Here is a 10,910-nt window from a genome sequence, read left to right as displayed (position 1 = left end):
AGAGGAGTTGGAGCAAGCCTGGATCAACCAGGAAAGCAAAGTAAATTAAGGATTGGTCATCTTGGGGGCTCACTAGCCAACGGACTAGGAACCGCGAAGATGCGTCGAGCTGAAATGCACAAAGCGGGCTCATGGGACACTCGTGGAGTGTGGGCCTCTGAGCTTCGGTGAAAAAGGTGCTCGGGCTGGGGCTTCAAGCACCCCAATGCACAACTTCGGGATACCTCGGGAAGTAGGTGAAGGTTGCAAAATGCAGGATGTCCAGGTGTTCCAGAAGTTCCGGTCCCACGTCTCTCATGTCCGCTACAGGTCTCAGCTTTGCTGGGAGCGCAGGTCACCGTCAGAGATGTCTGGAAGTCCATGTCCTGTGTCGCAGATTCTTCGGGATCCGGCGGGAGCCTTGAAAATGCAGACTAGCAAAGATGCAATTGGTGCCTGTTTGAACAGGGTGGTCACTCCTTGTCCACAAGGGAGATTTCTTGCATCTTCCAGTCGATATGGAATGTCGAAGGTCCAAGATATATGTTGCAGACTTTCGTCCAGGGTAATCTAAAGTCCTAGGGACTGGGGTTCTATACTTATAGTAAGTTTAGGGGTTGGACTAACTCTAAGGTCCCTCCTATGGGTGGACCTGGGGAGGGGGTGGTTACACCCCTTCCCTTGTCCAGTTTCACACCAGAGCTGGGGCTGAGTGCCCCAGCAACCGGTTTGAACTGGGAAATGCATTGAGCACCTTGTGTGCCCCAGGCAGTGTCTGAAGAGCATTCATTGAATGCAACTCTCCTTGCCCCAATACACTAAATCCTGTCTGGGGAGGTGCTAGCACCTTCCTGGACAGGAAACCTATTGTCCAAGCCTCCCCTTTTGGAGTTTCGTCCAGCAGCAGTAGGGCAGACTCGTGTCTGTGGCAGCAGCATCTATTTTGTGATGCTGGGGCTCTGTTTAACTTTAACTGGGTTTAACGGTAACTACATGTCTTCTTCCTCTAGAAGGGTGGAATGCTACCCCAGCCACCAGAATTGGCGGGGGGAGGTAGTATTCCAAAGTGTTTGACACCTTACACAACATGTTTTGATAAAGCCAAACCAAATTTAGCATTAACCGCGAGGATTATAATGCACTTAAGAGTATATGGTATGGCTGTATCATAGAACAGCTATAAGGAGATGATTCCGAAAGCTGCAGAGGGGCTCAGCTCATGGTGGGGCACCCTCTCACACAAAACCAAGCACTCTGCCTCCAGGATTGTCAAGGCCTGCCATAGGAGTGACTTATAGGTTACTATGTGTCTATATATAAGGTATATATAGATATATTATATCTAAGTAAGGGGTGATTACACCACCTTACCCAGGCTGTAAGCATGGACCTGTGGTGTCAGTTTGGAAGGCTAACCAGGGGTGGCACAATGCATGCTGCAGCCCCTGGTAGACCTAGGGTGCATCTATGCCCTGGGTAAATAAGGTACCATTTACAGGAGCTCACAAGGGTGACCCAGTAACCAATCTGGTATGTACCTAAAGTACATGGAGTCCATTTTATAGTGAAAGCAGATAGACTGGGGCCCTGAATAGCAGGGTCCCAGTCCAACTAAGTAAAAAACCAGCAAAACACCAGGCAAAAAGTGGGGGTAACAATATAGTCAGATTTCCACCTTCCTACACAGAAGTTATTAATTCAGCCTCCTATATTTACAATGACATATTGGAACTAATCCTCGTGAAGTGACACACACAGACACACACCTAAGGATAGACATGTGTGCACAGTGATCAGAAGCCATAGAAATTGTAAGTTGTGCGGCGTGCAAACGCAGATAGCACAACACACAGTACAAACTCACACAGCAACTGCCCCTTCCCATCCGCTGGTGCCCACACAAAGTTTCCTTCTTCTCAAACGCCTGGATAGCATGCTAAAGAATTATTCTGCTTTGCTCTCATTTTGCAAGCTCCTAACCGACAGTGTAATTGGCGCTCAGCAGGACACCGAGGAGGCCGGTTACTCAATACTCTGCGTTCCTGGGTCCAAGCCGTTCAGCCCCTTTTCTCTCACGGCTTCTACTATTGTCAGGAGTGGGGGGTCTACAGTGAGCCCAGGAAGCCCTACAAGCACTGGGGAGCCGGGCCTCTCTGCCTGACTACAATGACGAGTGCTCCAGTCTGCTCCCAGGATACTCGCAGCAAAAACCAGACAGGAGCGTTAAGTATCAGTAAGGAATTCTACTCGTTTTAAGTGCTTCCTTGTCCTTTGAGCACTAACGTGCTGTAAATATCCCCCTCCCACCTCAATCTTGCCAAACAGCACAATTTTTGGCCATCTCAATGAATATTCTGCAGAATAAGGCAAGTACTGATGGAAAATGACCACTGCAGGCTTTTCAACAGTCTGGCCCATTCAGGCTCTAGATACAACAAGTATCGGCATAGCCAATAGGTCTCGCCTTTGGGACCTTATAAGGGTTTAGCTATGCAACAGTTTATGATGTTGCGCCAAGGATATTGTGCTGCATAACTAAATACTTATAAGGTCTCAAAAGCGAGACCTATTGGCTATGCCAATGCTTGTTTTTGTAGTTTCCCCTTTCAAGTGTTTGCATTGTGGTGGATGAGGGACTATTTTATTTCCATGCCTCTCTCTCTTCTGTCCCAAGTTCAATCTTTATTATGGTTCTTCACAATTGTAGCCAACGCGTTTCGTCCTCCACGGATTTCTTCAGGGCAAATAGAGTGAGATCTTTCTTGTGATTGAATTTAAGTCGATTCTTCCATCCAGACAAGGGACGGGAGACGCCACGCGATGGAGCCGGCTGAAAACTACTTTTACAAATTTCTATCATATCGGGCCATCTGACCTGAATGACCTTGGTTGTGAGAAAAAAAGAAAAAAAAGAAGTGTTCATTACTCTTAAAGAGAAGTCCCTGGTCTGGATGGAAGAATCGACTTAAATTCAATCACAAGAAAGATCACACTCTATTTGCCCTGAAGAAGTCCGTGGAGGACGAAACGCGTTGGCTACAATTGTGAAGAACCATAATAAAGATTGAACTTCCAAAAAGATCCAAGATTCTGCTCCTGAATATTTTTTCACTTTGATACATCAACCTTGATTACTATTGTATATGTTCATAAGATAATAGATTGTGTGCTGGATCAGTTTTGCTAAAAATTGTATGTTGGAACGATCTGTTTTTCCTGGAGATTTAGGGGAATAGAATCTCCGAACAAGAGCACCTCAAAAAGGTAACAAATTAGGCAAAATATAAGATAGGTGCAATTTCACTTACAACCCATTTCCCCAGTTCTTTTGTTTTCAAATTTTACAGGGTCTGCCGACCACTTAAGGGGAAATTCAAGCTCAAAAGGAAGGGTCTCTCTGTCAGTGGCACCACCACAGACTTGGCCCAATTAATATTGAGACCCGAGAACAACCCAAACTGAATGGTACCATAAAAGTGTGTTGTTCCCTTATAAAAAGCAGCATACCGTCCGTGCAGAGGGAGATGCTTACTGGGTGATGGCTCTATGTCGCTGTCTGATAATGCAGGCTAGTGGCTATAGTGTTAACACAAAAAGGAGTGGTGAGAGGGGGCACCCCTGTCTGGTTTCTCTGGTGATTCATATAGGGTCCGAAGTGCGACCCTCCACTCGGATCCGTGCCACAGGGTCAGTATACAGAAGACGTACCATGTTGATAAAGCTTGAAGGAAACCCCAGTCATTGCAGAATATAGAATAAGTAACCCCATTCTATAGAGTCAAAGGCTTTGGCTGCGTCAAGCATCACAGCCGCCGCCTGCAGCCTAGGATCAAAAATATGAAACATAGCAAAGAGTGGGCGTAGGTTATGAGAGGTAGACCTTGTTAGAATGAATCCAGACTGATCCTGTAGGACCAGGTTCCGCATGAGAGGCTGAAGCCTGGTGGCCAGAATTTTGACCAGTATTTTGGCATCTGTGTTGATAAGTCACAGTGGTCGATATGAGTCACAACGAGATGGGGATTTATCTTTTTTGAGTAGAGCGATAATCAAAGTTTCTCGAAGGGTCGGCGGCAATATTCCCATGTCATAGGCTTCGGCATACATTTCTAACAAATGGAGGGTTAAGTCTTCAGCATATTCTTTATAAAGCTCACAGGGAAATCCGTCAGGCCCTGGGGCTTTCTTGTTTAGGAGAGTCTTAATCACTGCACGGATGTCTTCCTCTGTGATAGGTTGTTTAGAAACTTCCTCTGCCCGTCAGAAAGCCACGCAATAGCTACATCCGATGGATATACATGTAAATCTTTAGTATCAGTACTACCTTGCGTGGTGTATAATCCTGCATAGGCGTTTCTAAACTGGGCTACAATATCATGATTGGTGTAATAGTCCTGGCCTGACACATCAGTAAACTTGGTAATAGTGTGTCGGTCTGTACGCGCTTTTATCTTAGTAGCTAGATGGTGTCCCGGTCAGCCACCCTCCCCATAAGCACGGGCTACATGGCGTCAGCAGATGTATTGGGCCTCCCCCTCTGCTAGGTCGTTATATTCTAATATGCAATCTTTAATTATTGCCAGCCTTTGAGTGGAGGGTGAGCATTCATACTCCCGCCCGAGATGCTGTAAAGTGGTTTCTACCTTGGCAAGCTGTCCAAGAAAGCCTTGTAGAATGCCAGCTGACGTGCCAATGCAGATACCTCCAATGGTGGCCTTAAACTCTTCCCAGAGGGTCATAGCGCTGTCGACTGAGCCCTTTTTTGGTCAAAGTATTGCACAATAGCCTCATGAATTGTTGTGACATATAATGGGTTCGACAGCGCCTCAGGTCGAAGGTGCCACATGAATGATCGATGGACGATTTGAGGGATGTGTAGGTTGATTTGGACTGGATTATGATCAGATAGTGTTCGACATAACCCCTCTACCTTTGACACCCAGCCCGCGCTCTTGCTCAACAGCCAGTAGTCCAGCCGAGACCAGCTACCATGCGCAGTGGAGATGTGCATGCCAGTCCTGCAGAGTGGAAATGATACTTTCGAATAGGGAAGGGTCATACATGTTCGGGCCATACGTATTTAGAATAGTAATTAAACTGCCCGCAAGTTTCCCATGAACTATGGCATACAGTCCAGCATCATCAACATAGGCTTTAATCATAGTAAAAGAAAGACTTTTCTGAATGAGCGTGAGCACCCCTCGGGCATAGGAGGAGTAGGAGGAGGCCAAGCGTTAACCGGCCCACTGCACCCGACGTGTACCTCAGTCGGCTTTGCCAAATGCGTTTCGTGTATAAGGGCGATTTTTACTTCATGGCGTTCTAGATACGCTAAGACCTGGCAGAACTTTTTTGGTGAGTTAAGCCCCCGTACATTCCATGTTAAACAGGTAATTAAAGTGTCATCTGGATGTAGATTCGTAAAAAGTTATACATCGAGCATGGTTCAACTTTAGTGCATGATGTGACACATGCACACCTCACAACATCTGAAGTACAATTAGCCACATAAACAGGCCCCCCCTGCTACCACCCTCCCACCTTCACCCCCACCCACTTTAGAGTCCCCAACGTGCCAAAGCCATCCCGAACCTTCCAAAACAATTCCCAAGTGCAATTCCAGGGGAGTAAACAACTATGGGGAACACCCATGGGGGAGCACTGGAGCACAATTCCCCTCCCAGTGTGGTAGGAGGTGGCCAAGGAAAAGTAATGACATTTCCTACCCACTGCATTGTTTGTAACATCTTAGTTACACCCAAAACATCAGACACCACCCAAAAATAGTAAACAATATGAGTTCAAGTAGTAGGATACATCTTATCTGAACAGTTCAGGTCCTTGCAGACAATCCATTCCACAAAGCAACACAGCCCTCCAGGACAGGCTATCATATGTAGATCACCCTGAGTCCAGTGTAGAGCAGAAGCACACAAGTGTCCAGGACACAGGTTCACCAAGCTTTTTTATTGGTCAGCTGCCGCCGCACTCTTCTGGCATGTTGGAGGAGTCCCAGCTGCAGCATTTGAGAGTCTTAGCAAAGTCCATCGCCGGCTTTGGGGTGGTGAATATTTGGGGCTTCCCACTTACTTCAATGTGCAGCCGCGCTGGGTATAGCATCTCATAGGGTATCTGTTCCTATAGATGGAGTTTTTTGACAGATTAGTATTCTCTCCGTGCCTCCTGCACGGCAAGGCAAGAGTGTTACCCTCGTGGGTGATGGTACCTCTTTATCGTGCCATCTGAAGAATAGCGTCCCGGTCCCTATAATTCGATAAACGAGCTATAATAGGGCATGGAGGAGCACAAGGGGGACGATGAGCAGCCAGAGATCGATGAACCCATTCCACTATTAGAACCTGAGACAGGTGTTCTGCACCCAAAATCGCTTGAAGGTGTTTTTCTATATAGGTCTCGAGACAGTCTGTGTTTGTAGATTCTGGCAAGCCAGTGATGCGCATGTTGTTGTGTCTAGATCTGGCCTCCAGATCCTCATTCCTGGCTTGTATGACAGCTAGCACTTTTTCTATAGACAGCACCTTGGAGGTCACTTGTTACAAACCATCTTCCGTCTGAGAGATACGCGTTTCTGTCTCCCCCAAGCACAGCGCATGCTTGTCTAGCTTTGTGGACATATGATCCATTCGTAGGTTTAAATTATCTATTTTCCCATCAATGGATTGCAGACTGGCTTGTACCGCAAGGAGAGTTTTTTCAATGCTCGTTAGATGATCGCTAGGCACATCAGCCTCTGAGTCAGAGGCTGTTTGTTGAGAAGCTTTGCCCATTTTGCGGGGTTCAAAAGTGAGGCGTGGTTGGCTGCGCTCTGTTTTCCCCATTTTTGCACCACTGGAAGGAAGCGCACAAGAAATGTGTGCGTCTCACGGGTAGAGGCGCACCTGTTCCTTGATGCAGCACACCACTGCGCATATATAAAAGCTAAGTGTAAGATCGCAATGTGGCGATCAGTGTCCCGTACTCCATGGCATCGTTATACCACAGCAGGGTGGAGCTATGATCAGTGGAAGCAGACTAGAACCAGCAATGTAGGATAGAGGTGTGCACAAGAAAAAAAACAGCAACAAATGGAGTGCCCGTGGGTTCTGCAGAGGATCGTGACCCGCAGCTCGGGCCTGTGGCACCCAGCAGATATCACCAGCGGTGGGAAGCGGACGTGGGGCCTTATAAGCAAAGTGTCTCAGTTTGGGTCACACTTTTCAAGTCGCAGGAAGGTCCGCACTGAAGGGTGACATGGGCAATAGCAAGCCCTATTCAGCGTGATTGTGAGATGTGGGTTATGCGCCCCAGCGCAGACGCCCCACCGCAGAAGAAAATGGAGTGGGTCCGTTCCAAAGTCACATGGGGCCACACACCGCTGCGTGGCTATGCAGGGTAATATGGGAGAAGGCCGCGGTGTAAATCGCCTCAATTAGCGGGGTGCCGAATAAATATTCGAGTTCCCACCAGGCAGCCAATACCCTCCAGCTCTGGGCAACAGGCATCACAGTTCCAAAACACACATGGCGCACATTGAGACTTCCCACCGGGCCATGCAGTGAAGATTAATTGAGGCCTCCCAGTGGCATCGAGATTGGGCACAGTGGAGAATAGCTGTCTGAGTAGCCGTGCACGTAGTGTAGCCGCACCGTGGCACTCATCCGGTCCGAAACCCAGCGCAAGTCCACAGCTGTCCCGATACGGGTCAGGCCAGCAGCCCAGGGCGGCATTCTGGTCCACACTGCCTCCAGCAAGTCACACCGGCGCCCCATCTGGGCCGGGGCCGAGAGCAAGCCTGCTCCCCCAATGCGGGAATGTCATGCACCAGGTTGTCTGCCATTCTCCCCTCACCCACCAAAGTCGCACAGGTCACCAGTGTAGCAGAGCAAACCGCCTCCGACAAACGCAGGCCGCGGCAGACACCGCTTGCAGCTCTTTGCAGTCCAGCACTCAGAGCGCGACCCAGGCCGCCATGTTGCCCGCGCGGGCCCAATAGTTCAACAGCCTCTTTCTCGGCCAGCCGAACCTGTAGCAGCAAGATGGTCTCACCCAAAGTAGCCTGCTGTGCTCTGTTACTCTTTTTTTACATTTGAGCGTTCACCATACGCAGGAAGGATCTTGAGCGGATTATTGACTTGGCCGGCAGAGCTGCTCTACAGAGCGCCCATCTTGATGTGCGACCTCTAGCGCCCCCCCATTAATAAAAACTTCAAAGGCAAAAAACAAAGCTTATTGATCTAGCACACCCCAAGGACATCCCTCACTATGCTATTAGCTTTAATGCACATACCTCATACAGAAAAACTCTTTTTGCAGGTGCTGCAAGATTTAAACTACATTTAGCAAGATCAGGGATGTATACAAAAAAGTGATGGATGTGATGCCTGAACTAATCTCAGCCACTGGTAATTACTCTGGGCATATTGTGGTCCATCATTATTTTCCACTCCATGCTACCTGAGTTTGGCCCCAGCCATATTCAAATGAGTTTTGACCCTGCATCAATGTGAAATGTCTACCCAACACTGCCAGGCCAGGTCCTCCTTAAACTGAAACATAGGCAACCTAGGACCAGTTTCACCCTTATTAGGGCTTGTCAGCCGGGAATAGCTGGGTTGCAGTGTTACAGTGTGCACAAGGCCCACGTCTGGACATACCAGTTCCACTTTGTGTGTTACATTGAAGTATACTGTTGGACCAGGCCCTCACTGCAGAATCACCCAGATTTTTGCTTTCCTTTGCTGAAACAATTTTTGTTGGCTTTTAGGACTCTGTGCACTTTATTCATGCTAAGCAGTGGTAAAGTGTTGTACTCTTCCTTTAAAACACTGTAAAATTGGACCACATCTGTAAGTCCCTAGTATATGGTACTACATGTAACTTACAGCCTGTAAATTAAATGCTACTAGTGAGCTGCAGCACTCCTTATGCCACCCACTAAAGTAGCACTGTAAAACACGTCTCAGGCCTGCCACTGCAACCTGTAGTGCAGTTTTAAACTGTCATTTCTACATGGCAAAATAAACCTTTTGCCAGGCCTAAACCTTCCTTTTTAATACTTATGTCACCTGAACAGTAGGCCACAGCTTTCCAAACTGTGTGGCGCGACACGTTACTGTGTCGCACACCATACGTAGGTGTGTCACAGGTGGGATATTTCTGCAGAAGTACGTGGCGTTGGTGCACCTTGCACATTGAGGAGCGAGCGGGATGTTCATAGGAGGTCGATCGAGTGCCTCCGAGCAACTCAGTACCGCCATCCTAGTATCCAGGAATGTAATAAGAGCGGCGCATTCACCCCATCTAGAGTAACCCTGGGCGTCACGAAGAGGCTCCCCGCGTGCGCAGTGCTCTCGCTCATGAAGGCGTCCAGTCGCTCTCCAGTCAGGCCCCCTCGAGACGTGCTTTGGGGCGCGTCTCGCGGCAGGCGGACCCATGACTAATCTCTGGTTCTGCAGGCCCCTTGCGGCGACTTCCAAAGGGGAGGCGCAGCCCTTGCAATTAATATTAATATACTGGTGCTGTTTTCTAAATGCGCTCCTGTGGTCTCCGTTGTTTACGCGGTTAAGAATCAACATGGCATAGAATCCTTCCTAGGAAACATCTTCAGACCCTCCTGTTAATGGCTGCAACAGGGGAGAGGATGTGTCCTAACGACTAGAGCAGCCAAGAATCCTGTGACAGAGAGCAAGGAGAATTGTAGTCTTTTGTTTTGCTTAACTTCTTTGGTCAGCGCGCTCTGCGCAGAAGTAGGTTTTCCTTCAACCTGGAATAGTCATCGCCCATCAGAAGTAGGAGCGACTCACTGAGGCGAGAAAAGCACGCCTTTTACGAAGCAGGTATCTGCTTCTAATTTCCAGAAATCACGTACTTGGGCAACGTCTCGGTTGCTGGAACATGGCATCCGTACCATCGACTAGTTGCCTGATGGCCAAAAATCAGTACCATAGAACTCGTCAGAATTCTGAATCCAGTAATTGTTCCAGAAGTTCATCTTCCATGTACTGCGACTCTGGACACCCAGGAGACCATGAAAAAGCCAGCCATGGGCTCCCAGAAATGTTTGAAAAAGGATGGTGGCTGAAAAACTTTTTCTACTGTGAACAAGTCCATGCAACGTCTACCAGGATAGTTATTTCTACAGAAAGTGCTCGCAGCTGACTTTGACTCTGAGCAAGATAGAGTGGCATGGTGTGCCTCGGTTGTACGAACAATTTCAGTTCCTCAATGTCTTGTGAACTTCCATGTGACTGCAGAAGAAAATATGTGCCCTTGATTGCAAAGTAAATGTAAGCAAAATTGCGCTGAAATGCTTTGGAGCAGGCAACAGTAGAGTACTCTAGTAATCCAGCTTTGAGATGCTTCAGCTTAATGTCTGATTTATGCAATTTGACTTTAAGGCTGAACATGTGGTGTTTTACATATAGGTCGACTGAAAGAATTCACGGACTAACTGTCTGCAAAGCAATCATACTTGCCCTCAAATTGACCTTTGATCTTATATCTTGCGTTTTGCATGTGGCCTCATTCAGGAAAAATGCTCCTGCAAAAACCTCCGAGATTGTGTTCTTAAAAGTGGCTGGGGTTGTGTGAGTGTGGGGTTGTGTGTATGTGGGGTTGTGTGTGTGTGTGGGGTTGTGTGTGTGTGGGGGTTGTGTGTGTGGGGCTGTGAATGTGTGGGGGTGCTGTGTGTGTGGGGTTGTGTGTGTGTGGGGTTGTGTGTGTGTGGGGTTGTGTGTATGGGAGGTTGTGTGTGTGGGGGTGGGGGTGGAGGGTTGGGTGTGTGGGGGTGTGTGTGTGGGGGGTTGTGTGTGTGCATGGGGTTGTGTGCTACACAGTTAGGGGCCTATTTACATGTCCCTTGTGCCGCCGTTACATCAATTTAACCATGCAAACCACCCCCCCTTAGGTGGTTCGGACTCGCTCGCTCGCAT

The 10,910-nt window shown here is 48.2% G+C and overlaps 1 pseudogene; it reads left to right on the top strand.

Moving 5' to 3' along the window:
* The first annotated feature begins 9,797 nt into the window (after positions 1–9,797).
* Positions 9,798–10,137, top strand: LOC147665992 (pancreatic progenitor cell differentiation and proliferation factor-like protein pseudogene; annotated as a pseudogene).
* Positions 10,138–10,910: the final 773 nt, after the last annotated feature.

Source organism: Lissotriton vulgaris, unplaced genomic scaffold (assembly GCF_964263255.1).
Source record: "Lissotriton vulgaris unplaced genomic scaffold, aLisVul1.2 SCAFFOLD_1633, whole genome shotgun sequence".
NCBI lineage: Eukaryota > Metazoa > Chordata > Amphibia > Caudata > Salamandridae > Lissotriton > Lissotriton vulgaris.
This window is presented reverse-complemented; position numbering and strand designations above follow the sequence as displayed.